This window comes from Lathyrus oleraceus, chromosome 6 (assembly GCF_024323335.1).
Source record: "Lathyrus oleraceus cultivar Zhongwan6 chromosome 6, CAAS_Psat_ZW6_1.0, whole genome shotgun sequence".
NCBI classification, from domain to species: Eukaryota; Viridiplantae; Streptophyta; class Magnoliopsida; order Fabales; family Fabaceae; genus Lathyrus; species Lathyrus oleraceus.
In genome coordinates this window covers 363,028,310-363,056,288 of record NC_066584.1, presented here as the reverse complement: position 1 = coordinate 363,056,288, position 27,979 = coordinate 363,028,310, and the positions used below count along the sequence as shown (strand labels likewise).

Below are 27,979 nucleotides of genomic sequence, written 5' to 3'. Positions count from 1 at the left end.
TAGAGTTACTATATCGACTAAATTAGTCCCCCAACAACGGTGCCAAAAACTTGATCGCGACTTAGTAAGTCTATGTGAATCGTGACTGCAAGTGCACGGTCCTATCGCGTAGTTTTAAAGATTATCGAACCCACAATGACTAATAATCGAACGTATCGTGGTCTAATGTTGCTATGTAAATCTAAGGTTGATGATCGTTCTAAGATTGGAGGGATGAAGAGAAATAACTATAACGTAAATAGAATAAAGATATTAGATATAAGGGATATCGGTATGTAATACATTAAACTTCGGGGATTCGATAGATAGTTGGGAAAATCTTATTGGTTAAAATATTCTTCAGTAGAAATTATTTATAGAAAGGGCTCAGTCTCACACTCTTGTTTTTATTGACTCTGACCATACTCCTAAACCAGAATGCTTGGCTTTCGCGCTCTCATTTTGAATTTAAAAGTAATTTTTGAATATAAATAAAGTCTAATTAATCCTAAATCGCTCTCGCTGTGTTTAGGATTAATGCCTAGTTTCAGCTATCTGCTTAAAATCTCAAACTCTCGTTCTTGTTGACTGTAACCTTAGTTTGTTTTGTACTCTCGTACGAAAAACAGTTTGATTAAAATAAGAAACTAAAACCGAAAAAATAAATTTTATAAAAACTAACACCAATTATTTATTGAATCCCGTCGTTTCGACGGTCTTTACATACCGATACCTAAGGGTTTAGCCGGACATGGATCCAGTAACAGACATGGTATTTGGGAAATTAAACATACAATAAGGCATAAGTAAATAAAATAGTAATCAAAATAAAACCTGGATTGCGAATTAAGAACTAGAACTGAATCTTGATTCTTCGATTAAAATAATTCCGACAGACTTTGCCAATGAATAATCCTTATAATTGAATCCCAAATGCGTAAATAATAAACCGCAATAGTCCCCGATGTGGAGAAACTATCACTTTTACAAAGTAAGAAAACTGCCTAGAAAACTAAAAGAAAAATAAATGCTGAAAAATAATCGTCGCTTGAAAACTGGAAGAAGCGAGAGATACGTGCGAGTCTGAGAGGTCTTCTTTTATATACTTTTCACAATCCCTAAGTTGTAGCAAGGTGGGTAGATTCGTGGCTAAAAAGGTGGAGAAAAAGATGGAAGACTAGGTTGTGGCGGTTGCCACAACCCTAGCCTTTGAATGAGTGGCGAGTGCCACCTTTTTAGCAACTGAACGCCACTTCTTAAGGCTTGGTGGCGGGCGCCACCTATTCCTTGGGCCAATGTGGCAGGCGCCACAATCCCTAGATAATGGGCGCCACAAGCCCATTTGCTTTGGTGGCCCATTTTCTCTATAAAAGCTCCATTTTCTTCTCTTTTTCTTTCCTTTTTCTTTCCTTTTTGCTATTTTCCATTTTGCTTGCGATAAACCTTTTAATCGATAAATACCTGCAATAAACATAAGATACTGCGTAATAATAAGCGTCAATCAAGTAAAAAGCAATGCATATGGAGTCAAAAATACGATACGTTTTCGTGTTATCAATATTCTGTTGATCTTCTTGATCATATTCATTTATTATTTCTTCAAGTCATATGTGAATATGTTTCACTCTACTCTCACACACTTAACCCTTCTAGTTATATTCCTTTTTGTGTGTGTTTCTCTTACCTATATTTTTTGTGTAACACAATCTCTCTCTCAACCCATTTTTATGAACTGGTGTCACAACCTTGTAAACTCAGTCACATATTCTTCAATCCAAATTCATTATCACTTTTTTGAATGTCTTCAATCTTCTTCTTATATAGATGCTGAGAATAGATCCGTTGAAGATTGAAACAACCCATGGTACAAGTAGTCGTTGAAGGTCTTTAGCTAGAGCACGTAAAGTAAACTATAAACTCAGCTAGCACAGAGAAGTTGAGAGGAGTAGAGTAGAGTTCAGAATAGTTGAAGATATAAGATCCTAACAACATTACTTTTTGCTTGATTAGACATAAAGTAGTGTACCGTTGTCATGAGATCTTCTTTAGATAACTTCTGACTTGAGACTTCTTGTAGAAGTTTGTTGAAACTTGATCTGAGTCATTGTTGTCTTTATACTTAACTTCCTGAATCAGAGGCTTTTTATAGAATTAGTTAAAGCATGATCAGAAGTTAAAGTATGTCTTCAGAACCTAGTTAGAATAAGAATTGAGAGTCTTAAGTTCATAGGTTTTGAGCTTCTCATTATCATAGTCTTGATCATAACTAATCTAGATGAACACTTTCAAAGTTGTCTTGATATAAACAATATTCCTTTGAAGCAGAATCTTCAGAACTACTGATGAAGCTTGTCCAGAAGTTGCAACTTCATTCCTTATGACAAAGTCTGCTTGCTTCAAATGACTCCAGTCTTCAGAACCTTATTGAACTTTGGATTTAAAGTAAGCTTAGGTTCATCATCTGAGAGACTTGAGTTGACTCTTCAGAGTCTAAAGATTTGGTTATGATCCTTCAGATTCAAAACAACTTTGCTTCTCTTTAATGATTCTTTAAAGTGATTAACTTGATTTATATCAAGGTTAATTTCTTTTGATCTTGCACACTTTAACAACCATTAGTAAACCTGATCGTTCTTTAAATACTTTGTTATCATAAAAACCTTTTAGGGTATGAACAAATCTTATTCCAACATATCTTAGTATATGTTAAAGGTGTCATGGCAGAAATGTACACTAAATTTGTTTCTTACTAATACCAGATCCACGGTAAGTTGCTAAAACACCTAAAGTCATTATGTAAACCCAAGCCTGGTCTCTACCTTCCTTCTTCTCAAGCCGGCACACAATTGCACCAACACTATGTTACTATAGTAAGCTGAAGGAAATCATAAAAATCAAACTTGAAATTCACATAACTTCCCATACCTGAGACAATGTACCATGAAGACGTAGCTTTAGAATCCACAATTGATTAAAATGCAGCTTCTCCAACAATCCTATTAAGAGCAAAATGTGTAAGTATATGCTCAAAGTTAACATCCATCAGAATGGTCATTGACATGACATTTATATGAACCAAGTGTAGAATCTAATCCTTATGAAGAAATGCAACTCCTTGAGCAACTCCAATAGCAATCTTCAATCTAATTCCCCAATACAACTGAAAATTCTGACTGCAAATCAAGTCCCCTAAACTTCCAACATGCAAGTATTCATAAATGAGAAAGTTGGTTCCAAATATTTAAAAAACTCCAAAATAAAAAAAATACATGCAAAAAAACAATGATAACTAAATTAAATAGATATACATTTATGTCTACAAGCTATGATAGTACATATTCCTGAAAGAATGTATCATTATATATATATATATATATATATATATATATATATATTATTTTCTAAAAAAAGATGTTCATAGAACGGGATCAGATATTTCTCCAAAAAATGTGAACGAACTACAGAAAATATATAAAAAAATGAAATCAAGCTCTGAATAGCAGGAGGTATTAAGGTTCACATTTTTTCAATTAAATGCAAGATTTAGATTTTAGATGAAGCTTGAAGCTTAATTAGTTAACCATTTCATATAATTGTGTTATATTTTCAAATCTATACTGATTTATTCATAAACAAACATGGTTGTGGATTTAACTATCTTTACCTCGAATAGATGCGACTCCACCTTAGCAAAGGTTTTAATATGACTACCTTCATTTGCCATATCTCAAAAACCACAACTATTAATCAAAATAACAAAATCAATTAATTTAATTAACATAAATCTCACAAAATCCTAATTAGTTGATAACAAATTTTAAGAAAATTTGGCGGCACAATGAAAAGAACATATATGAATCGAAAGAAGCAGAAAAATAAAATTCGAACATATCAATTGAAGTTCAACAAAAACTAAGTAATGTAAAGTAATAGAAGAACAAAAAGGGAGTGAGAGATTAATTTTGAAATCGGAGATGTTGTCGTGATCGGAAATAGTGAAGGCCGTGTGAGTGTCGATGAAGACGACTATACTGTTTCTAGAAGTCTGAGCTTGAATCTGTCTTCCGGTCGAATATAGAATAGATCGATAAGAGATAATCTAAAAGGAAAAGAAGTCATACCTAAAGGAAGAAGAACAAAAGTGCTGTAGAATTAGGATTACGACTGGAGGTATGACTTGCTGCTTTCTATTTTGAAAAATAATATAGTTAGAGTTCATGTTCATAAAAAAGAAAAATGAAGAAATTTGGGAATGAATATGAGAAAGAAGATGGTAAAGGGAGTAGAGAAATGAAGAAATTTGGGAATGAATATGAGAAAGAAGATGGTAAAGGGAGTAGAGAAATGAAGAAATTTGGGAATGAATATGAGAAAGAAGATGGTAAAGGGAGTAGAGAAATGAAGAAATTTGGGAATGAATATGAGAAAGAAGATGGTAAAGGGAGTAGAGAAATGAAGAAATTTGGGAATGAATATGAGAAAGAAGATGGTAAAGGGAGTAGAGAAATGAAGAAATTTGGGAATGAATATGAGAAAGAAGATGGTAAAGGGAGTAGAGAGAATGCCCCATTGAGAAAAATGAGAAATGAAGAAGTAGATCTGACTTATTGAAAAAATGGCATTTGAAAAAATGGTTAGCAGAACAAAATTTAATTGATGATATACTAGTAATTATGTTATTTCTCTAATATGAAATCAAGAAAATTAAATATATTTAATTATATTTCTTAATAAATGTTAAATTATCTTTTTTACTTATAAATCAAAACAGAGTAATACATTTATGATTTGATTCAAACTTTTTTAACGATGTTGATTCCTTTTCCTCATGTATTAAGATTTTTAATTTTTCCAAAATTGAAAATTCAAATTTTTATTAAAAGATGGAATGTTACTCATAATATTTGCATTCAAAACGTAAAACCTAATTAATGTGTAATATTAATTAAATACTACATAAAAAAAGTTTATTTTTTAAATTTATTCAATAACTAACGTATATGATCTATATTTTATCTAGATACATTATTCATTCAATGAATCTAAAAAATAATTATTATTTTTATAAATAAAATTAAAGAGAATATTATTTTTTATTTAAAATGATTAAATGTGCGAAAAATTCTTTGAGATTTGTTTAAACTTGAATAATGAAATAATTTTGGTCGATGTTAATTTTTTTATTTTAACAGTGGATTGAGGTTTTGTTTGTTTGGCCGAAACAATGTCATAAATATTGTACTTTTTCAAATACATCCGCAAAGTAATATTTAGATATAAATTTAATAAAGTATTCTAATAAATAATACTTATAATTTATATATTCAACTAAAAAGTTAGTATAAATTTAAACCTGGGTTCGTAAATCCAATATAATGGATGATTTGTAGAAGTGAATCTTGGATTATACATCTATTTCTTTCACCATCACATCCAATAATCAAGCTTTAATATTTTGTTTTTATTTACATCTTCTTCCTTGTGAGGTTCCTCTCTTCAATTGATGAAGAATAGAGGATGGTCAGAGGTACAATGCTTGAAACTTCCTTTTTGTGTCATTTAACACAAAATAAAATAGAAGTGCAAAAGCAATATAATGACATCGGAAAATCGCCAAACGTATAGAAAAATTTCTTGTCGATAATTTAATTAATTTCACAAAGATGTAATGTTATTTACTAAATAATTATAAAATATCTTTCATGACATTAGTGTTGGAAAGTTCGGAAAAGTCTGGAGCACAAATAAAATTAATGCTTCAATTTGTTAGAGATATATTAATTACATTGTGTAATTTTGTAATTGAATATTGTTAGTTGTTGTAATGGGTAGATTGTAGTTAATTTTGGTTAAGAGTTTATTAGTTACATGATGAGCTAATAAACTCTGTTGAGCTTTGAGTTGTATATAATGTATTATATCCGGCTTGTGAAAAAAAGGGAAAAAAATATACGTAGAAGATTAAGGACATGTTTGATCTACTTCTTTTAAACTATTTTTCTCTTTTTAAAAATTTAAAAACTAAAAAAATTGCTTGGTTTATATTTTTTAAAATTTATTTTGCAAAACTGTTTTAACTTTGGTTGTTTTAAAAATTAAAAAACCAAAATTATTAAATTGTATTTTGTTTTTCACTTTTCAATATTCTTATGCATATTTCAAAAGTACAACTGAAAAACAATCACTTTTCATTAATGACATTATCGTAAATAATTTCCTTAAACAAAACATAATATACTGATTTGTTTCATATATAATTATAATATTACAATAGATCTAAATAAATTGTTTCAACTTTTCTTCCATCTATTACATGCATTATTAAATTATATAATAATATAATATAGTATTAACATTAAGTTAAGAATAAGAACACTTAAAAATTTGAATTAATTTTTAAATATTCGGCAATTACACAATTATAAGTTTTTTATTTTATTTTAACAATTATTAATCCGTTTATAGAAATAAAAACACTATTTTAACTAATTTATTAAAATTTTAAAATATATAAACTCTATTTTAATAAATAGGTCTAACATATATCTTTCTCAAAAATAATATTTAGACTTAATCATAATTTCAGTCTTTTTATTGTAGCAGATTCACGAAACTCGTTTTTATATTTTAAATTCAAATAATTTTGATTTCTCTTAGATTTTTGTACCTAAAATTAATGATATATATTGGACATGTAACTCCATTCATAAGAGAGAGGTGAATTGTGGAGGTTTGATAATCGTTAAATTTAAACAAAATTATTTTTTAAATTGAAGTTCTAAATCATTTTATAAAAATAAATATGCTGCATGAATTCAAAGTAAAGAAGTTAAGTGAAAAATAAAAAAGATAAAGAAAAAGAAATGACACTGGAAAATTATAGAGTTCAGTCTAATTAAGTGACATACTTCACTTCCCAAGAATTGATTTTGAGAGTTTCCACTATTTTTTAGAGCTTTTAGAAGGTTATGCTCACAAACCCCTTATAAGGCTTAAAGCAGTTAGTCTTCAAACCAAACAACAGACAGGACTTGAAACTGTTAGTTTTCACACCAAACTGAGATTTTGTACCGGCAAATCTTGAACCAAGATAGATTTTACACGAGCTGGCCACAAACTGAATCAAGATTTTTTATCAGATTGATCTCAAATACACTGAATTTTTACACCGGGCTGAATTAAGAAACCCAGAGAGATTTTACATCAGACCAGATCACGAATCAATAAAGTTTTTTATCAGACTGCACTCAATAAATAGATTACACAGAAAAATATTTTTTATTAGTTTTAATAAAAGTATTTTTCATGTTATGTTAATTAATAACACATTTTTTTAAAATCGGATTATAAATTTTTTTCTCATCTTCAAAAACTGTTTTTAACAACTAGTTAACCGAATGAATATTTTTATTTTTTTATTTATAAAACAGTTTTGAAAAGTTAGGTGACCAAACAAATATTTTAATTGTACTCTTTTTAAAAACCTTTTTCTAAAACAATTTTATAAAATATATTTTGAAAAGTAAAAAGTAAAACTGATTCAAACAGACCCTAACATTCTATATCTCTCTTTGCACCTTTTCATTTCTAGTATGGTATCAGAAGTGGTTCAGATCTGAACCACGGTTCTGCTTCGTCTTCCTCAGTGGAAATTACAAATCACATTCCGTTTTCTTCACTCTGCATCATCAATGGCGAACTCTGAAAATCAAAACTCGTACACGGAGAATCAATATCCATCTCACAACAACTCATTGAGCTTCCTCACACCGAATTCCAATAATACCTATGGTCTGAAACTCTTGATTTAGCTTAAGGATAACAACTACCTTTTATGGAATCAACAGGTAGAAGGAGTAATCCTCACTCAGAAGCTGCACATGTTTGTTGTGAATCTCCAAATCCCTGCGAAGTTCAAGACTGATCAAGATCGCTTACTCAACAACATCTCTGAAGAATACGAATCTTGATTTGTTCAAGATCAAGCGTTATTCATATGGATTTTATCAACCATATCTGAATTGGTTCTTCCGAGAGTGCTTTCTTGCAAATATTCCTATGAAGTATGAGACAAAATCCATAAGTTTTTCAATGTTCAAATGCGAGCTAGGGTTCGTCAGCTGAGAGTGGAATTGAAGTCCACCAAGAAAGGCAATTATTCAGTTACTGAATTCGTGCTCAAAATCAAAGCCATTGCGAGTTCTCTTCTTGCTGTTGGAGACTCGATTTTGGAGCAGGATCAAATTGACTCAATCCTAAATAGATTACCAAAATAATACAACCCCTTTGTGATGCAAATGTATGGAAGCAATGGGCCTCTTTCATTGTGCGATGTAAAAGCTTTCTTGTATGTAAAAGAAGCTCAACTTGATAAATTCAGGCAAGAACTAGTTATGGCACAAGTTTTTGCCAATGTAGTTCTTGTAGGTCATGGAGCAAGTGGATCTCATGAAAGCTTCAACAATGCTAGAGGAAGAGATCGTGTCTACAGAGGTAGAGGTCGTGGAAGAGGCCGATATGTCCAAGGAAACAGACATTTACGTCAGCTATGTGGAAAACCTGAGCTTGTTGCATTGAATTGTTGGCATAAGTATGATGGACCTTTAAGCCCTCATAACTCTCAGTCAAGAACCAATGAGCCTCAGGGTGATAAAGAGACCAAAGGATAAGCTACCAACTCTGGATCTCAAGCAATGGCAATGACAACTACCACAACTCAGCCAACTGCATTCACTCAAGAGTACTCACTACCAATTGAACTCGACTCTCAAGCATGGTTTGTTGACTCAGGTGCTTCCCATCACCTTACACCCTTTGAAAATTGTTTGCATAATAGAAAACCTATAGAGGTAAATGTCAAGTACATGTATGAAATGGACAAAGTTTACACATTAAAACCATTGGTACTTCCTATGTCAAAAATAAGCTTATTCTTAGTGATATTTTACATGTTCTTCATATCACCAAGAACCTTATGTCTATCTCTAAGTTCTCTGATGATAATCATATTGTGTTTGAATTCTACCCTAACAAATGCTATTTTAAATTCCAGGTATAGGGAAGTCCTTCTTGAAGGGTTTCTTGAATCCAATGGTCTTTACTACTTCCCTAATCTCACATTGAATAAAGCCAGGTCTGCTGAAAACTTTACAAGTCATAATTTTTTTCTATTGTCTCAAGTACTAGTAGCTTAGTTGATTCTGGTGTACTATGACATTATAGACTTGGACATGCCAATTTTAACAATGTCAAAAGCATTCTCAAATTGTGTAATATACCAATTCAAAATAAAGCTTCTCTTGAATTTTGTAAGCCAAGTTGCTTATGGAAGTATCATAGATTACATGCCCATATGTCTTTAAGTACATATGATAAACCTTTTGACTTGGTTTATACTGATTTGTGGGGTCCTTCCCCCTTTTCACCAATTTCTGGCTTTAATTACTACGTAACATTTGTTGATGCCAAGACTAGGTACACTTGGTTCTATTTACTCAAACAAAAGTCGAAAGCTATGATTGCTTTTAAACTGTTTCTTAAGCATGTCCAAACACAATACCAAACCATTATAAAAGTAGTCCAATTTGATTATGGAGGTGAATTTAGACCCTTCACTAAATTCCTTAATGACTTAGGAATCACACATAGATTGACTTGTCCCCGCATATCCCACCAAAATGGATACATGGAGAGAAGAGACAGGTCCATAATTGAAATGGGAATAACTTTGTTGTCTCATGCTAATCTACCTCTTAAATACTGGGACTATAGTTTCTTAACAACAACATACCTAATGAATAGACTTCCTACAACTGTTTTACCCAATTTCAACTCACCCTTTCATGCCATATATAACAAAGATCCTGACTACAGGTCCATGAGGGTATTTGGGTATTCTTGCTTTCCATTGTTGAGACCCTGTAATAAACACAAACTCGAGTTCAGAAGTACATAATGTGTGTACCTAGGACCATATCCTCATCACAAAGGTTATAAATTCCTAAGTTCAACAGGTAGAATCTATATCTCTAAGAATGTGACTTTCAATGAAAAGCACTCCCCTTTTCTATCTCTATTTTTTTTTTGAAAAGCCTAGTAACACTCAGAACACCTCATATATGTCATTACCTTTTCCCACTGCCCAAGTTCCTAATACATAAAGTACAGCCACAAATGAGTCACAACTACCACATCAGGCATCTTCTAATATACCTCCTACCCCACCTGACAGTGACAACACATTGGATGATATATCCCCATCAAACTCTCAAAATGTATTGTAACACAATGGACCTTTATCTCTTCAACCACATATTTCATCTCCACATAACTCGGGGCACTGTAATGACCAATATACCCTTTCAAGCTCATTATCTACTAGCTTTATCAATTCCTCTGAAACCACCTTGACTAGCTTACCAGTTACCAATACTGATGTATCATTGTCTCCTTCTATCCATAGACTGCAACCTAGTTACCCTCCTCCACAAAATGACCATCCTATGTTGACTAGAGAAAAAACAGAACACTCAAAGCCAAAGGTGTTCATAGCACACACGGAGCCAACTAGTGTGAAACAAGCCCTGCTAAAACTAGAATGGGTACATGCCATGAAAAGTGAATATGATGCTCTCATGGCTAACCACAAATGTTATAGTATCGAGCATTAGACCTAAGTTATAAGAGTTTGCAAATCATAAATCCTCGTCTTTCAAACCCAAAAGTACCTTTAACACATTCGATCCATTTTGCCTATTGTCATTCCTAAAAAATCCTTTCAAAAATGAAAGGTATTTTGTCTAGGGATGATGCAAAGCAATGCTTCATCCACAACCGTTGAGTTGGGATAAGTGAAGTTTTCCCATGAATGTTGATATGTAGAAATCCATTCAATGTGATACAAATGCCCACTCCTCACCTGTTTGGGTAAAACAATGTTTTCTGTCAATTGTGACAAAATAGCTTTTGCTAAAATCTACCAATAAACAAACATTTTCTATCCAGAACTATGTAAGCCTTGAGTTCTCTATTGCACCCGGAGATACGTAGGAGCGAGATTCAAAGTCTCGTCAGGCACCCTAATAAAAAATAAATCTTTTTGTCCTATCCTATTTCCTTTTAATAATTTGAGAAGTCTAACATTTCTAATCTAGCACTAATATGCACAACTAACTAAACGGTTCTCGTTAAGTACAACATGCGTGAGGGGTGTTAATACCTTCCCCTCTTGTAATCGACTCCCGAACCCTGATTTGGTTGCGACGACCATATCCTTGTCGTTTTTTAGGGGTTTTATCGATATTTTCCCATTCCCTCTTTGGAAATAAATAAAGTTTGGTGGCGACTCTGTTAGTTCCATCTCACGAGCGTGCGATTGTGCTTCACGAGGTTGTGTTCTCATTTTTCGAGGTAGAACAATATTGCTCATGGATCATGGTAAGCATGTGACCTACCAGGAGGCCATCATTGGTCTTGAGTATGAGAAGTGTCTAGAGGCCATGAAATCTGAAATGGATTCCATGTACACAAACTAGGTTTAGACTTTGGTAGAGTCCCTATAGAATTTAATCATATATTATCCATGTGGGTCTTCCAAGATAAAACTAACATGGATGGTAAGGTACATACATATAAGTCAATACTAGTTGCTAAGGGCTATAAGAAAATTCATGGTGTAGAATATGATGAAACCTTTTGACCATCTGTAATGCTCAAATCTGTTTGGATTTTACTTGTTATTGTTGCATATCATGATTATGAAATATGGAAAATAGATGTTAAGACTATTATCCTTAATGGGAATCTTCTTGAGGATGTGTACATGACACAACCTGAATAATTTGACATACTAGAAGAAGCCCAAAAGGTATACAAGTTACATCAATCAATATATGGATTTAAGTAAGCTTCCAAAAGCTGGAATCTTCATTTTCATGAAATGATAAAACAATGTAGGTTCATTAAAAATGAAGATGAGCCTTGCATATATAAGAAGGCTAGTGGAAGTGTGATCTACTTCTTTATATTATATGTTGATGACATATTACTTATTTGAAATGATGTGCCTACCTTACGGCAAGTGGAAACTTTCCTATGGAAATGTTTTTCTATAAAGGGCCTGGGTGAAACAACCTATATATTAGGAATCAGGATCTATAGAGATAGATCATAAAAACTGCTTGGCCTAAGTCATAGTACTTACATAGACAAAGTGATGAGACATTTTATTATGCATGATTCTAAGAAATAATTCATACCTATGAAATATGGTTTGTGTCTATAAAAAACAAAACCCTCTTAAACTAAATAAGAAAGGGATTTATCATGTATGCTATAGTATGTAGATAACTAGATATCTCGTATGCTTTAAGTGCGATGAGTAGCTACAAGTTTGATCTAGATGATGCTTATTGGGTTGCTGTCAAGAGTATCCTTAAGTACTTTAGAAGGAATACAGACTCGTTCTAAATATATGGATATTAGGAAGAGCTCGATGTAATTGGATACACAAATGCTAACTTCCAGGAAAATAAGGATGAATTTAGATCGTAATTTAGTTATGTGTTTTGCTTAAATGGTAACAGTGTGAGATGGAAAATTTCAAAGCAGGATACAATTGTTGATTCTGCAACCGAGGCTGAGGATATTGGTTCCTCAAATTTAGCAAAGGAAGCTCTTTGGATCAAGAAATTCATTACTAAACTTGGCATAGTCCCTAGCATTATGAATCTCATTGATCTTTATTGTGATAATAATGGTGTCATCACACAAGCTAAAGAGCGTATATCTCACAAATAATCCAAACATATACTTAGGTGATATCACTTTATTTGAGAGAATATATATATATATTATATATATATATATATAATATATATTAATATATATATATATATATATATATATATATATATATATATATATATATATATATATATATAATATATATATATATATATATATGAGATATGAAGATTACCAACACTTCATAATGTTGTTGACCCACTTACAAAACCTCTTGTAAAGCATAAGCATGATGGAAATACTAGGTCTATGGGTATTAGGTGTATGCATGATTGGCTCTAGTGCTAGTGGGAGATTGTTGGTGTAAGCCCTATAGGCCAATATTCTTTGTAATGTTTGTTTTTCCAAAATAATAAATTCCCTAAAATAGCTAGTTCATTTAATAAAATATTAAGTGGAACTTAATCATGAGATCTTATTAAACATAAGGGCATTATTCTTAAAGTATTCATAGTCAAGATTTATTGTGAAGTGAGATAATATTAAAGCATTTAGACTATTATATGGATAGAGTGATGATAACATATCATGGATCATGAATAAAAAGTTATCAAATCTTCACATATGTATGAATATTATGAGTAATATTAATACTGAATTGACCCACCATGAGAATAATACATATAATATTATGCAAGTGTCATAAATCATTCTCAAAGTGTTAGTGGTGTATACCACGCTTCGGCCCAAAACTACTATGGACCCTAGACGTGGTGCCGAGTACTTTATTTCCAATTAAACATTGTCATCAATAGGATGGCCATAAATATGGTTGATGGGCTTTCCATAAATCACGTTGAGGGGGATGAGTCACCTAGATAAATTTTTTCCCATCCTGCATAACAGGATATATGTCTAAGGGTTCAATATTGAACTGGACAAGGGTGATACGGTCTATGCCTTGTGTTCAATATAGAACTTAAGGAAATAGAGTAATTGTACACACAAACATTATCACATAAATGTTTTGTCAGATCACATGATATTTTTCATGACTTGGGTAGCGGTGACATATTGCTAGATACCACCTACTGTTTATTATATTAAATATATAATTTAGTATAATTTCCAACGTCACAAGAACCTACAGACTCACATACATAAGAACATATTGATGTGATAGTGAAATACATAACATTGTAATGTAAAATGTACTTAAGAGAATTACATAACCTCGTAAGGTACAATGCACTTAAGATAATTGTAGAATATCGTAAAGTATGATGTATTTAAATGGAATACAAAACACCATAAGGTACCGTGCATTTAAGTGAAATACAATACAATATACAGTACAATGCACTTAAGTGGACTTTTTTAGCTTGCAGCCCATGAAAACAATTATATAAATAGAACCCTTGTGTAGAATCTTTGACATTTAGTGAAATTCGGCTTTGAAGCCCATTCATATTCTTCTTCTTCTACTTCTCTCTCTCTCTCTCTCTCTCTCTCGGTATTCATTAAGAACAACTATCACTGAGATAAAAGGCATTATGTTCATGTGGACTCATTAGAGTTGTTGTTCTTTGTTCAACGTTTATGATCTTTCTTATGATTATTGATAACGCGAAAATACATAAGATATTTGTCTTGATTTACACTCAAAGATCATACCATTTTAATTAATATTCCGATTATTCCGCAAGTATTCGAGTTGTTTTTGCAGGTATTTAAATCTCCAAGCATTAATGAGCAAAATGAAGAAAAGGAAGAAAAAGAAGAAGAAACAGATGAGAAAGCACAGGAAAAAGCAGAAAACCAGAATGCATAAATTGTTGATGTGACGACCGTCACAAGCTTCATGACGACCGTCACGACCCAGCCTGTGTCGACCGTCACAGGCCCATGATGAACGTCACACGTCCAAGGTTTACGCTTTGAAACAGCCAGCCAGAGGCACCCAAACGTGCCTAAATTCTTTCCAACAGCAAGACTCCTCCGAAGATTCCTCATTCAACCTGTCTTCCTTAATTTTCTCAACCGCCAAGACCTACCAAGGCAATATATAAAGGACCAAAGTTGCAAAAATTGGAACATCTACACACTTACGCTCTGCAATTAATTTTTACAGCATTCTAGCTTTTTAGTTATTTTCTTTTCAGCAACTTTGTTTCCGTTGCCTTAGTTCATTCGCCATTCTTTTTAGAATTTCCCTTTTCTCCTTTCCTTTCCGTTTTCCAGTTAGCCATAGTAGTAGTTTCCTACACTATGGAACTACTACACTTTATTTAATTTAGTAAGCAATTGTATTGAAGAAGCAGAATCCTACCGACTTGTGGAGGACTGCTCAAGTACTCGAAGATTCGTCGTACTCTGTTAATCCAATTTCCAGGTTTTTATTAAATTATTATTATTGCCCAATTATTATTATAATTATATTTGCCGCAATGTTAATCTATTTATGCTCCGTGTTTGCTTTATTTAACATGTCTGACTAAATTATCGGTATCGGTATGTAACAATTTAATTTGATGGGATTTAATAATAATCGATGAAAACTCTTTTTCTCAAACAATCTTTTAGGCCTAGGTTTTTAATTTAAATTTAATTAACTTTATCACAAAAGCGTGAAAGCTATTTAATATGGTTTTGCCACGAGAGTGAGAAATTAACTAAGGTGAGAACCAACAATCGCGAGAGCGTGAGGCTCGAGCTGGTAAGTAAAAATTAGGCATTGAGTTTAAAAACAGCGAGAGCACTTTAAAAACAATTAGAACTTATTTATTTTTAAAAAGTAATTTTAACTTCAAATGGGACAGCGAGAGCGTACATTCTGACTTAAAGTTATAGGCCGAATCAACAATCACGAGAGTGTGAGATAAAGTCTTTTAAACAAATATTTTCTACTGAGAGATATTTGACATTTAAACTATTCACCGGTGATTTATCGAATCCCTAACAATTAATGCGTTGCATACTGATTCCTTCCATCAATTCTTTCTTAGAACTAAAATTTCCTTAGATTTACTATTCTGCCCCCGAACTTCTACTAATCATTCTCTTAGTTAAACATAGTGACGTTAGTAACACTAGTTTGACCATAGGTTCCTGTGGGATCGATATCTTTTAAAACTAAAGCGACTGGGCTGTGCACTTGCAGTCAAGTACCCGATAGACTATATTATATATATATATAGTCACGACAAGCATCAAGTTTTTGGCGTCGTTACCGGGGACCTGTTTTAGTCGAATAGTGCGATTCTTTCGTTGCACGGTATAGACTAAGGTAAAAATAAAAACTAATTTACTCTCCCTTATTTCCCCGATTGTATGCCAAGTACTCGCTCACAAGGCGATAACTTAGCACCACCAGTCCAAGAATTAGAGCTTTTCTTATACGTAAGACACCGAATACAAAAATATCAACAAAAGTACGATATTCCCAATATCTTCTCTCCTCCTAAACTAGAAGAAAAAATGTACTTTTTCAAGTAAACCCACGTAGAATATTTAAATATAATAATTTAATAAAGTATTCTAATAGATAATATTTAAAACTTATATATTCAATTATAAAGTTAGTATAAATCTAAACGTGAAGAGGTTTGTAAATCCAATATAATGGATGATTTGTAGAAGTGAAACTTGGATTATACATTTAGTTCTTTCACCATCACAAACAATAATCAAGCTTTAATATTTTATTTTTATTTATATATTCTTCTTTGTGAGGTTCCTCTCTTCAATTGATGACGAATAGAGGATGGCCAGAAGTACAATGCTTGAAACTTCCTTTTTGTGTCTTTTGACATAAAATAAAAGAGGAGTGCAACAGCAAAATAATGACATAGGAAAATCGCCAAACGTATCAAGAAAAGATTACGCTGTCTCATTTTGATTATTTAATTCAACAAAGATGTAATGTTATTCATTAACTAATTATCTTCCACGATATTAGCACCTAAAGAATATAGTATTGCACATGTAGTGATAAATAAGTATTTTGCATTGTATTTTTAAATTTTCAATATTATAATATGTCATCCACGTCCGATCTTTGTTATAATAGAAAATTTATTTTTTAATTTATTGAATAATTATTGTATCTTAAATTTTAGATCAATAAATTACATTCATTTAGTCATAGGTCACTTGAATTGCCTCACCTGTTTGGTTATATTTATACTAATATTGACTTATTTTTATCAGTTTATTCTATAAATTCAATTTTTAATATAAAGAATTTATATATTCCGCTATAAACATTTTTAGAAAATAAATTTATCTGATTTGATCAAAAAGAGTTGGTCAGATTGGAGAGTTGTGTTTCATATCGATATAATTTGGAAGAGATACTAAATTCTTTAGTGCTAAGTAACTAAGAGATGATGAGATTGAGAGATAGTAAAATTGAATATTGTCTACCTCTTTGTCATAACTAATGTGTGAGTATCCAAACTTGGGGAGGAATAATGATGTGGCATTACAAACGTCGGCCTCTCAACGACTCTAATGAAGGGTCTTTTTGTGAGTTAGTTTTTATAAGGTTTTGAAATGAAGAATTTTGGAGGACTATGAATATATTTTAATTCATATTTGAAATTTTAAAAAACAACAACATGATATATTAACATATAATATCATATTATTTTTTAATTTTTTAAATATTCATTACATATTAAATTATAGATGTATTCGTTTGCTAATAAAAAATTTTCTCTGCCTTGTCTCTAGATCCAATCAATTTTTTAATGTTTTTCAAATACACATGTTTTCCACGAATCTCATGGGGCCTTAACAAGAGACTGTCTCAATCCAACATAAGTCGATTTTTGTTTTCTCTTTTTAAACTCTTTCTATTTACAGGTTCCAACTACAGTTGGTTGGATTGATTCAGGATCTCAAACGCAATTTTTATGGGTTTCGTTTGTTGGAGAAGATGTTGACTGAGTTCTTTATATCCGCTTGCTCTTCATTTGTTTTTAACATGATTTTTTTAGTGGTTCTGCTATTTTATCCAGTAGATCTCTTAAGTGATGGCGATTTTTCCATTCTTGCAGGTTTGTGCTTCTTGTGCAGGTTCGGTGTCCTAATCTTTTGATTCTCTGATTAATTACAGATCTGTTGAGATCTGCAAGTTTCAAGCTTTAAGATTTTTCTCCTTTACGCTAGTGCCAACTTGATATTTATATCCGTCATCATGATTGATGTCAGGCAGATTTGATATTTGTATCATTCTATTTGTTTGATGTTGGATTGATTGGTTCGAAAGAGTCATATTACTTATTGTGTTTTATCACAGAGACTATTGGTAGTGAACCACACTGTGTTGGTGGTTGACTCATTTGTCTTCTTGAGAAATGAATGCTCATGCACAACTTTTTTTACTATTTGGTTTCACAGTCAAACGCGGATTCGCTGGGTAATGCTTGTAGTGTGTGTTTGCTTTGATTTTTTAAACTACTTTTAATGTATTTGAGCAGCCTATATACCCTCTTTAGGATGATTATGTGATGGTGTGGAATCGTATGAATCATCAAGGACATAATAAGATGTGATGAGGGCATGTGGTTGTTGGTGGTATGAGTCATGCTCTTAATGTTGTGTTTGGGTGTGTGGCATGATTAGTTGCGGGGTTGGGTGGTTGGTGGTTGGGTGTATATGGTATGGTGATGTTGTGAGGTTGGTCATTGAGTTTGGGTGGGTTGACATTGTTCTTAGGTTTGGTAATGGTATGAGGTTGGTTGTTGGATGGGGGTTTGTTATTGGGCGTATGATGACAAAGCTCGTTGGCGTAGATCGATCAAATACCTCAGCTCAGACACAAACCGTGTCATTGTAACCGACCTAAACCAATTCATATAATGTTTAGTTGGTCTATCACCTTTTATGATTGGTTCGTTTAAGATACGCCAACATTGATTCTTCCAATGACCTACATCTCTTTAGCGAAGTCTCTCTAATCGGAATAACCCCATTGGGCATCGACTCTTTGTTGATGCTAGTCTCTCAAACATGTTGGAGGGTCTGGAATTTGTTGTTGTATATCGAAGTTAATCAGTTTACAATAAATAGACGATCAAATTTTTAAAATTTGAAACATATAATAGAAAATAAGTTGCAGTCTAGTCAGGTGGCACAAATCATCTACAATAATCTGGTGTTTTTGCAGACTACCAAGTTAAGTTTTATCAACTAAAGATCCAGGATGATGAAGATGTTCATAATATATTTCTCAGTCACTGACATTTTGGGTTCAACGATATTGAGTTATATATTTTACAATAACAAAATCAGTTGTCTCAGTTTGTTGATCCATCACAAGTGTTTTGTGAAACTGATGATGATGAACAAGCTGAAGTCGATGTTGTTGACGGGAAGAAGAAGACGACGAGATATTGGTTGATCAAATGGTGAACGATAACACTAACACTGTCGACCATGAGCAAGATCCATTACCGGCTAGTCATGTTTATTGTTCACCTCAACACATGACAAACTTGAACTTGGGTGTAGATGAACCATCGTCAGATATATTTCACAATCCTTATATTCAAACTCAAGGATCATTAAAAGAGGGAGATATATTTCACACAAAAGAAGATTGTGCCAGAGCCGCTAAAAAGTATCACATGGAATTATCATTTGATTATAGGATCAATCAAACTATTGTGACGAGATACAAGATCTTGTGTCGTAATGAGCTCTGCCTGTTCCGATTGACAACATCTTATCGGAAGAGGAGTGATTCTTAGGATATAGGATCTATGGGTCAAACTCACACTTGCATAATCACCAACCCGATGCAGGATCATTGCAAACTCAACTCTAATATGCAATGAAGTTTTGTCTGCCATTAGCGATAATCCTTCGTTGAAGGTGAGTACAATAATCTCGCATATCATTACACGATACAAATATACTCTCTCGTACAGGAAAGCATGGATAGCTAAGACTAAGGAGGTTGAAACAATGTTCGAAAATTGGGAGGAGTCGTACAAAGAAATTCCAAAATACTTGGTGGCACTTAAGCATTATGCTTCAGGGACTATTGTCATTTCGAAAACCTTCCTGGCATATACCCCAAACGGAGCTTGTGTTAGTAGAAATGACATATTTCACCGACTCTTATAGGCGTATGAACCATGCATCAAAGGTTTTGCTTTCTGTAAACCTATTATACAAATTTATGGAATATGGTTGTACGGAAATATAAAGGAACACTTCTCATGGCAGTGGCAAAAGATGGCAACAACAACATTTTTCCAATCGTCTTCGCTCTGGTTGAAGGGGATACTACTGGTGGGTGGTGTTTTGTCCTAAAAGATATCTGATTACACGTTGCTCCTCAGCCTAACTTATGTTTGATTTCAGACATACATCAATCAATTGAGAGTGTCTATAAAAACCTTGATAACGGCTGACAGGATCCTCCTTCAATGCATGTCTACTGCATTAGACACATCGCTCAAAATTTCACGCGGGAGATCAAAGACAAGACGCTGCAGGAGAAGGTTGTGAACGCAGGGTATGCATTAACATAACCTTCCTTCAAACACTACCATGAAGACATCAGATTGGCAAATGCATATGTAATAAGGTGGATCGACAATATTCCATTGGAGAAGTGGACTAGGGCATACGTAACGGTCAACGATGGGGCCACATAACAATAAATCTCGTGGAATAAATGAACTTTGTCTTCAAAGGAATTTGAAGCCTACCAATAATCGCTTTAGTCAGAGCAACTTATTTTAAGCTAGGGGCACTGTTTGAGATCAGACATTCAAAATGGAGTTCGGTGTTACAATCGTGGCAACTGTTCAGTGATGCTTCAATGAAATTCATTAAGGAGGAAGTTGCCAAAGCTAACACACATGTGATCACAATGTTTGACCGTATTAAAGGTTGGTTAAGTGTTGTTGAGTCAATGGATCACAATGAAGGGAGGCCGATGGGATACTATCGAGTGGAACTAGATAGAGGTTGGTGTGAATGCGCAAAGTTCCTAGCCTTTCATATGTATTGCTCCCATGTCATAGCGTCATGTTCAAAGCCTCGGTAGGACCCTTCCAACTTACTATCCGACGTTTACAAAGTCATAAACTTATATAATATTTACAACAATAGCTTTTTGGTGGTAGCAAAAGAGGATTATTTACCTGCATATCAAGGGGACATAGTCAGACACAATGAAAAAATATGAAGAAAGAAAAAGGGTTTCCCTAACAACATGCGTATTCGAATTGAAATGGATACGACGAAAAAATTGGTAACATTATGTAGTTCATGTCATCAGCCCGAACACAATCGTACAAAATATCCCAATGTTGGACCACGCACATCAACATAAGTTTAAATGTAACTGTTTTGTTTTATATTAAAATAAATTTCATTTTATAAATATCATAACATTCGGTTACAATAATTTAAAAACAATAATTTAAACAATAATTAAACAACAAAACAAACAAATACAACGACTAAACAACATAATTATGCGATTACAATCATCCGAACAATTTCCTGAGAACTATACATCATCATGTGAATATCTCTGTTAGTTTTAACATTATCCAAGAAACGAACTTCTGCATTTTGGTTGAACGTGGTAACAAGCCTTTGAATTCTTCTGATCTTTTCACCTTTTGCAATGTCTTCATCTAACCAACGGATCAAGCTCCTATTATGATGTTCGAACGTCTCTGATATCCAGAGTCGGATCTTCATCAGAGGCTTTACTGCTGAATAAATTAAATTGACATTTCTCTTGTGAATATAAGGACACATATATGAAGACATTTTGAAGAAAAATAAAAGGAGATTGAAGAAAAATGAAAGGAGATAGTAAAAAGATATGAGAAAAATAATGGGGGAGGAGATGTTGTATTTACAGTGGTTACAAATAAATAAATAGCCACATACAACGGCGCATGCTCCTAATGGATGCATGCATGTAGTAGCGACATGTATATGCATGTGACATGGTCCAAGACGCCTATGTCTAACTAATCAAAGCATGTATTGTAAGAGATGTCGTCTCCTCTTACCGTCCAATTGAAACATGGTTAATTTGATAATTAAATTGAAAACGTGAATATTTTCATATATAATTTAAAAAAGATTAGTTATTTTAAAAGGAAATCACATAATAGGACGCCAATTCATTTGAAACAATAATTATACAAGTTTAAAATTGAGAAATTATATGGGAAATGGTCGTTATACGTCATTCCCAATCCAAGTGTCCCCTGCCGACTATTCTTTTGCTCATCACGTGATCCATGTTTCAGCTGTAGGACACTCAAATGATATATCATATAATATTAGAGGGGGAAATTGTACCCAAAAAAGGGAAAAAGAATTTGCATACGTTAGTTTTTTGATTAAATATTTCTTTTATCAAAGGCTAAATTTTCTTTTTGCCTATAGGGTTTAACTTTTTTTAGGGAGGATTAAATCTATTTTTTATTATATATCAAATATCACCCTTTTAGCTATTGTCCTTATTTTTTAAAAACTTCAATATTCAGCCTACTTTTATTTTTAATTTAATGTGGATTTTTATTAGGAGTATAAGTCAGTCATACAAAACCAAACAAACCAAACATCAAAATCAAATTAAATGTTTTGGTTTGATTCAAAAAATTAAACCGAACTAACAAAAAAAAATTAATTTGGTTTTTATTTTTAAAAATTGTTGAATAAATAAATCGAATGTGTATAAACATCTTACGATTCATGTTGATCTAACATAACACAACACAACAATAGTGTTGCTTCATTTTATAATTTTTAGTCAGCCTTTTTTTTGTTGTCTATTTCTATCTTTCAAAATGAATTAGAATTTTATTTTAATTATATTTATAATTGGATGATCAACTTAATTTTATGATGATTATATTTTGTATATGATTGTGAACGATCATAAACTTTGTTTAATTTAATTCGAAGTTATTTAAAAATAGAGAGCTTGGAAAATTAATTTTGAAACTTAATGGTTTTAAGAAATATATTATTCTAGTGTATGTTATATTCTTTTAATCTATCATTTTTTAAATAAACTTTTTATATTCTTTGTGAAATAAAATGCGTTTTAAATTAATCAAGCAAACCAAATTAAAATGAATTAAACTGATTAGTTTGATTTCATTTCATTAAAAAAACACTTTGAATTTTTTATATTTCAAATTGATTCAAACTGAACTGTTACATGCATAATTTTTCTATATTTGGCAATTATTAATAAGTTTTAGAGATTTAGAGATATAAAAAATTAAAATTTAAAGATCTATTTTTTTTTAAAATAGATAAAAAAAATAATATTACAAATTATTAATAAGGTTTTCATTAACCTGTTTGAAAATCCTGGAAATAGTTTAAAGATAATTAAAAAATTTGTTACTAAGTATGTAGATTTTATTTGATAGGGAGAAATATTACAAAAAGTAAAATTTACAAAAGTAAATCATTAATAAAAAAGGAGTACTTATTAAGATTCAAAAGTACTTTAAAAAAACGAGTACTTATAAAGAAAATATGAAAGAGATGTAAGTATAAAATATAATTTAAGAGAGGTGAATTAGGTATTAAGATTTTTCGGTTATTTTAGAGATGTTCTTATGTTCTTATTTTTTTTAGAATATGTTGATGAATTTATGAAGTAAAGTATGGAATTTAAATGCAGAAAAATAAAGAATACAAAGATGTATACTAGTTTATCTTATCAACCAAACATACATTTAGTCTCCTCACACTCCTAAAGATCAAAGACTCACCCAAACAAATGAGACCTTAAGATGATAGGTGTATGAGTCATCTTACTTATAAAGTGCTCAACCTCCACTTTTCTAAGCAATATGGGACTTAGAACTCACATTTGTTTATCCACACAACTCATACTTGTTTCTCAATAATCTCCCTCTCAAGTGTGAGTTCATCCACTGTACTCCCCCTTAAGCCTCATACTTGTTTCTCAATAATCTCCCTCTCAAGTGTGAGTTCATCCACTGTACTCCCCCTTAAGCGGAAGCTCTTTCATCCACATGTTTGTACTTCCATTGCGAGACGCCCTTATCTCGTCATGGGCACTTCAACGGAACACGCTGCCTGACCACCATGTCAGGAAGACTTTCGATACAAGGAGTTTGTCCCTTACTTGAACCGGTCTTTGATACCACTAATGGGTCATCATGAGGGGGAAACATTTATATTGGGTCAAACATTCACCTAAAGGTCAAAGACCCACCCAAACAAGTGAGAGAGACACCACATATTCACCCAAAACTTTAAGGTGATAGGTGTATGGGTCCTCTTATTTATAAAGTGTTCAACCACCACTTTTATAAGCAATGTGGGACTTAGAACTCACACTTTCGTCTCCATACAACTCACACTTGTTTCTCAACACTTATGAAGTAAATTGTAGAATTTAAATGCTGAAAATTAAAGAACCCGACGATGTATACTAGTTCCCCTTATCAACCAAGGATACATCTAGTCCCCTCACACTCTAGGTAAAGATTTTCACTTGTGTTAGATATTTGTACAAGCCTCGCACCAAGACTTCTCCTACAATCTTCTAATAACAACAAATAAGCACATCACTTCCTTGATTTCACAAAACACCAACAACTATGGTGGAATTTGAATCAACCCAATTCAAAGGATATTTTTCAACAAATAGAAAGAACATCATTCTCATTTGTAAACACTTTTAGAAAGTACACTCACTTTCTTTGCAAACAATTTGTCACCATACACTTGGTGATCAATTTACAACAAAATTGAACAAATTTGAATAAATGAAGTTGTTTTTGAATCAAATCCAATAAATTAAAAATTGATCTTCTCTTACAATGGAATTCAAAATATAACAACCTTTTAATACTCGAAAAATTCTTGCAAAGATATGACAATTTATGCAGAAAAAGCTCCAAGGTTTTTAGATGAGTAAATTACATAAAAACATATTTTGAATTGTATGCAAAATTTTGAGTGAAAGAGGTCAATCCAATTCACCCCCCTCCCCATCTTAGATTACATTATATACTTACATTTGGCTTCAGAGCAAGTTAAGGTAACTTTCTCTTAGATCCAGGTAAAAATGTCTTCCGTTAATCTGATTTTTAGAGATGCTGGTAGTAACAACAAACATCCATGTTTTGTTGGAAGATTTGCATGCAAGCGTATCTTGAGGGATAAGGCATGATATTTGGAATGTTGTTGAAGATGTTCATTTCATTCCCATGAGTATTGTTGAAGGTGTTGGTACATCCAAAATCAAAAGTTCTTGGAACGATGATGATAAAAGAATGTGTTATTTGACAAGAAGGCTAAGAACATGCTTCAATCAGTCTTAGGTATGGATGAATTATTTCGTATATCTCATTGCAAAACAACAAAAGAGATTTGGGACACTCTAGAAGTGACTCATAAAGGAACGGTAGAGGTAAAAAGATCTAAACTCAATAATTTATCACAAGAATATGAAATATTTAGAATATAGCCTACATAATTCTATTTTTAATTTTCAAAAGCAATTTTCTCACTTACCAAGACTTAAAGATTCAATGATTTTGTCTTGTTGTTATTAAGAAAATGAATTTCTTCCCTCGTAAGAGAGGAACAACATAACATATTTATTTCTTCACTTGAAAAGCAACTATCAGTATTATCATCTGCATCACAATTTGACTTTTCTACCTTTTGTACCCATATCGTTTTGGATCCTTTTATATTAGTAGAATACATATTATGAGCATACATCTTTCTATTTTTACATTTACAATGCTCTTTATAAAAGTACGAAGGAGGATGTCCTTTTTGCTCTCATGACTCTTTTTGATAAAACAGACCATGGAAATATGGTTGTCTTTGTTACAGTAATTACATTTTAGGGTTTTGCGTTTAGATGTTTGTTGGGAATTGCAAATATTGCTAAAGCTTTTACTACTGTTCTTAGGTTCATAACCAAGACCATCCTTATTGTAAGACGTTATTTGTTTTCCTAACAAAAGACTCAAGTTGTTTGTCCCTTTAGTGAATTTATCATGTGTGTTTTGAATATCATCAATTTTATTTTTCAAAATATCTCGTTGATCACACTTGATAGATGTGTATATGGATTTATGAGATAAGGAAGAGTTTTGAATTAGATCATATTGTCTCTCTTTAAGACTTTCTATTTCTTCCAACAGGTTTTTATTTTTCAATTCAAGAGAAGATATAGTGTCTTAGGAGGTAGAGATAATTTGTTATAAATTACTTTTTTTCTTTTGTTAGCTTCTTACAAATGTGAAATAAATCTTTATGGGAGAAGTGAGAGGTTACCTCATCGTCTTGATGATTTTCTGTGAGACAGGGGTTTGCTTCTTCTTTATCTGAAAATTCTATATCATCATTATCCAAGGATATGTATGCTCTCTTTTTTGATTTCTTGAGTTTTCTTTGATTTTGGTTTCTTCTTGGGCATTTTGGTCTTATATGCCCTTTCTTTCCGCATTGATGACATGTAGGAATTGATGATGAACATTCTTCACTTTGCTTTCGGAGTCATGAAGTTTGTTTTTTGTGCCTTAAGAACTCCTTGAATTTTTTAAACATCAGCATCGTGAATTTATTAATCTCACTTTGATAATCTTCATCTTCTGATTCCAGATCTTTGATGTTGGTAGCTTTAAGTGCAATACCTTTTCCTATTCTTTTTGTTATCTTATTTATCATTAGCAAGTCTTTTCAGCTCCATCTTATGTCCCTGCAGTTTACCAAAGAGAGAGTGTGTTTGTGTCCATGGTTGCTAAGTTCTTAGATTCATAAATCGCAGTGACTTTAGGTTGCCAGCTAAGTTTTAGGCATCTAAGAATCTTTATAACCAAATCTTCATTCAAAATTTTTTCCCAAAGTTCTCATATGACTCACGATATGGGTAAATCGTGTTAGTATTTGGTTAATGCTCTCTTCAGGTTTCATTTTGAAGAGTTCATACTCATGGATTAATGTGCCTAGCCTTTCCCTCTTCACCTCAATAGTACCTTCATGGGTGATTTGGAGGATTTTCCGCATTTCTTTTGCAGTTTTATAGTGAGAAACTCGCAAAAACTCATCAAGACTGAGAAAGGCAGTGATGAAAATTTTTGCTTTCAAACTGTGTTACCCATTTTTTTAATCATCTTTGGTCCAATTATTTTCAATTATTTTCTACGATTCCATTGACTATGTGTGTAGGAACAAATGGGCCTTCATTCACATCCTTCTAAACACCACGATCCATCCCTTCTATGAAAAACTTCATTTTCTATTTCCATAAACTATACATCTCTCCATTAAAGAATAGGGGTTTGTTTAGCGAATAACTTGAAGTAATTTTTTTCTCCTGAGATAATTAGTCCTTAACAGGAGTTAGGCTCTGATAGAACTTGTTGGTCAAGTGACTTCAAGCACAAGGGGGGTGAATTGTGGTATTCAAATTTCATGATTACTTTTATACTTTTCTCAATTAAAATCATGTTAGTAGTTTCTTTGAGAGGAAATGGCAGCAGAAATAAAAACAAATGATAAATAGCAGAAAATAAAGAGAGTAAGGGTTAGAGAGATTGTACCAGAGAGTTATCCAGGTTTGTCTGAATGCTGGCCTAGTCCTGTCGCCAAGAGATCCCTTGAGATTTTGACTAAAACTTTGAGCTTTTAAAATCTATGCCCATGAGCCATTTGATATAAGTTGGTCTTTATAATGGCTTATCCCCAATTAAACAAGAAGCTTTTAACCAAGCTAAAATAATAATAAAATTTGAGATTTTATAGGCTAATCTCAAGAACCAAACAGAGATTTTAAGACTAGTTAATCTCAAGAACCAAACTATATTCTTCAAGAGTATCTCACTCTTGAAAGTAATAACAAGGACACATTACTCAAACGATTTCTTTCTCACAAGTAGTTGTAGCGGGAAATTCATGATCATCAAGCTATTGACAAGCTAGAGATCAAATAACAAGAGTCGCCACCGCGATTTTATTGTTTCCAAGGGAAAAGTGAAAAATGCGAACAAAACCCAAATAGTAAGAAGTTTTCAAATAAAAACTAATAAAAATCAGAGATCGCAGGTAAGGGGGTTGGTTACACAGAGGGAAGGTGTTAGCACCCAAAGTGTCCTAGGTACTCCTAGGGAGCCCTTTTTATGTGCATATGTATTTTGTACAAAGTGATGTTTACAAACAAATAGAATGGAGAGATGAGAAAAGAATTGATTAATTATAA

The 27,979-nt window shown here is 32.4% G+C and overlaps 1 long non-coding RNA gene across 3 annotated transcripts; it reads right to left on the bottom strand.

Moving 5' to 3' along the window:
• Positions 1–830: 830 nt before the first annotated feature.
• Positions 831–4,588, bottom strand: LOC127097392 (uncharacterized). Of its 3 annotated transcripts, XR_007793021.1 has the most exons (4): positions 4,101–4,588; positions 3,644–3,719; positions 2,905–3,168; positions 831–1,440 (listed from the first exon to the last, which is right to left on the bottom strand). It is a non-coding gene; the product is annotated as an uncharacterized LOC127097392 (long non-coding RNA). The 3 variants fall into 3 exon arrangements; XR_007793022.1 differs by having other exon boundaries at positions 831–3,173; XR_007793020.1 differs by having other exon boundaries at positions 831–3,168.
• Between the last annotated feature and the right edge of the window lie 23,391 nt (positions 4,589–27,979).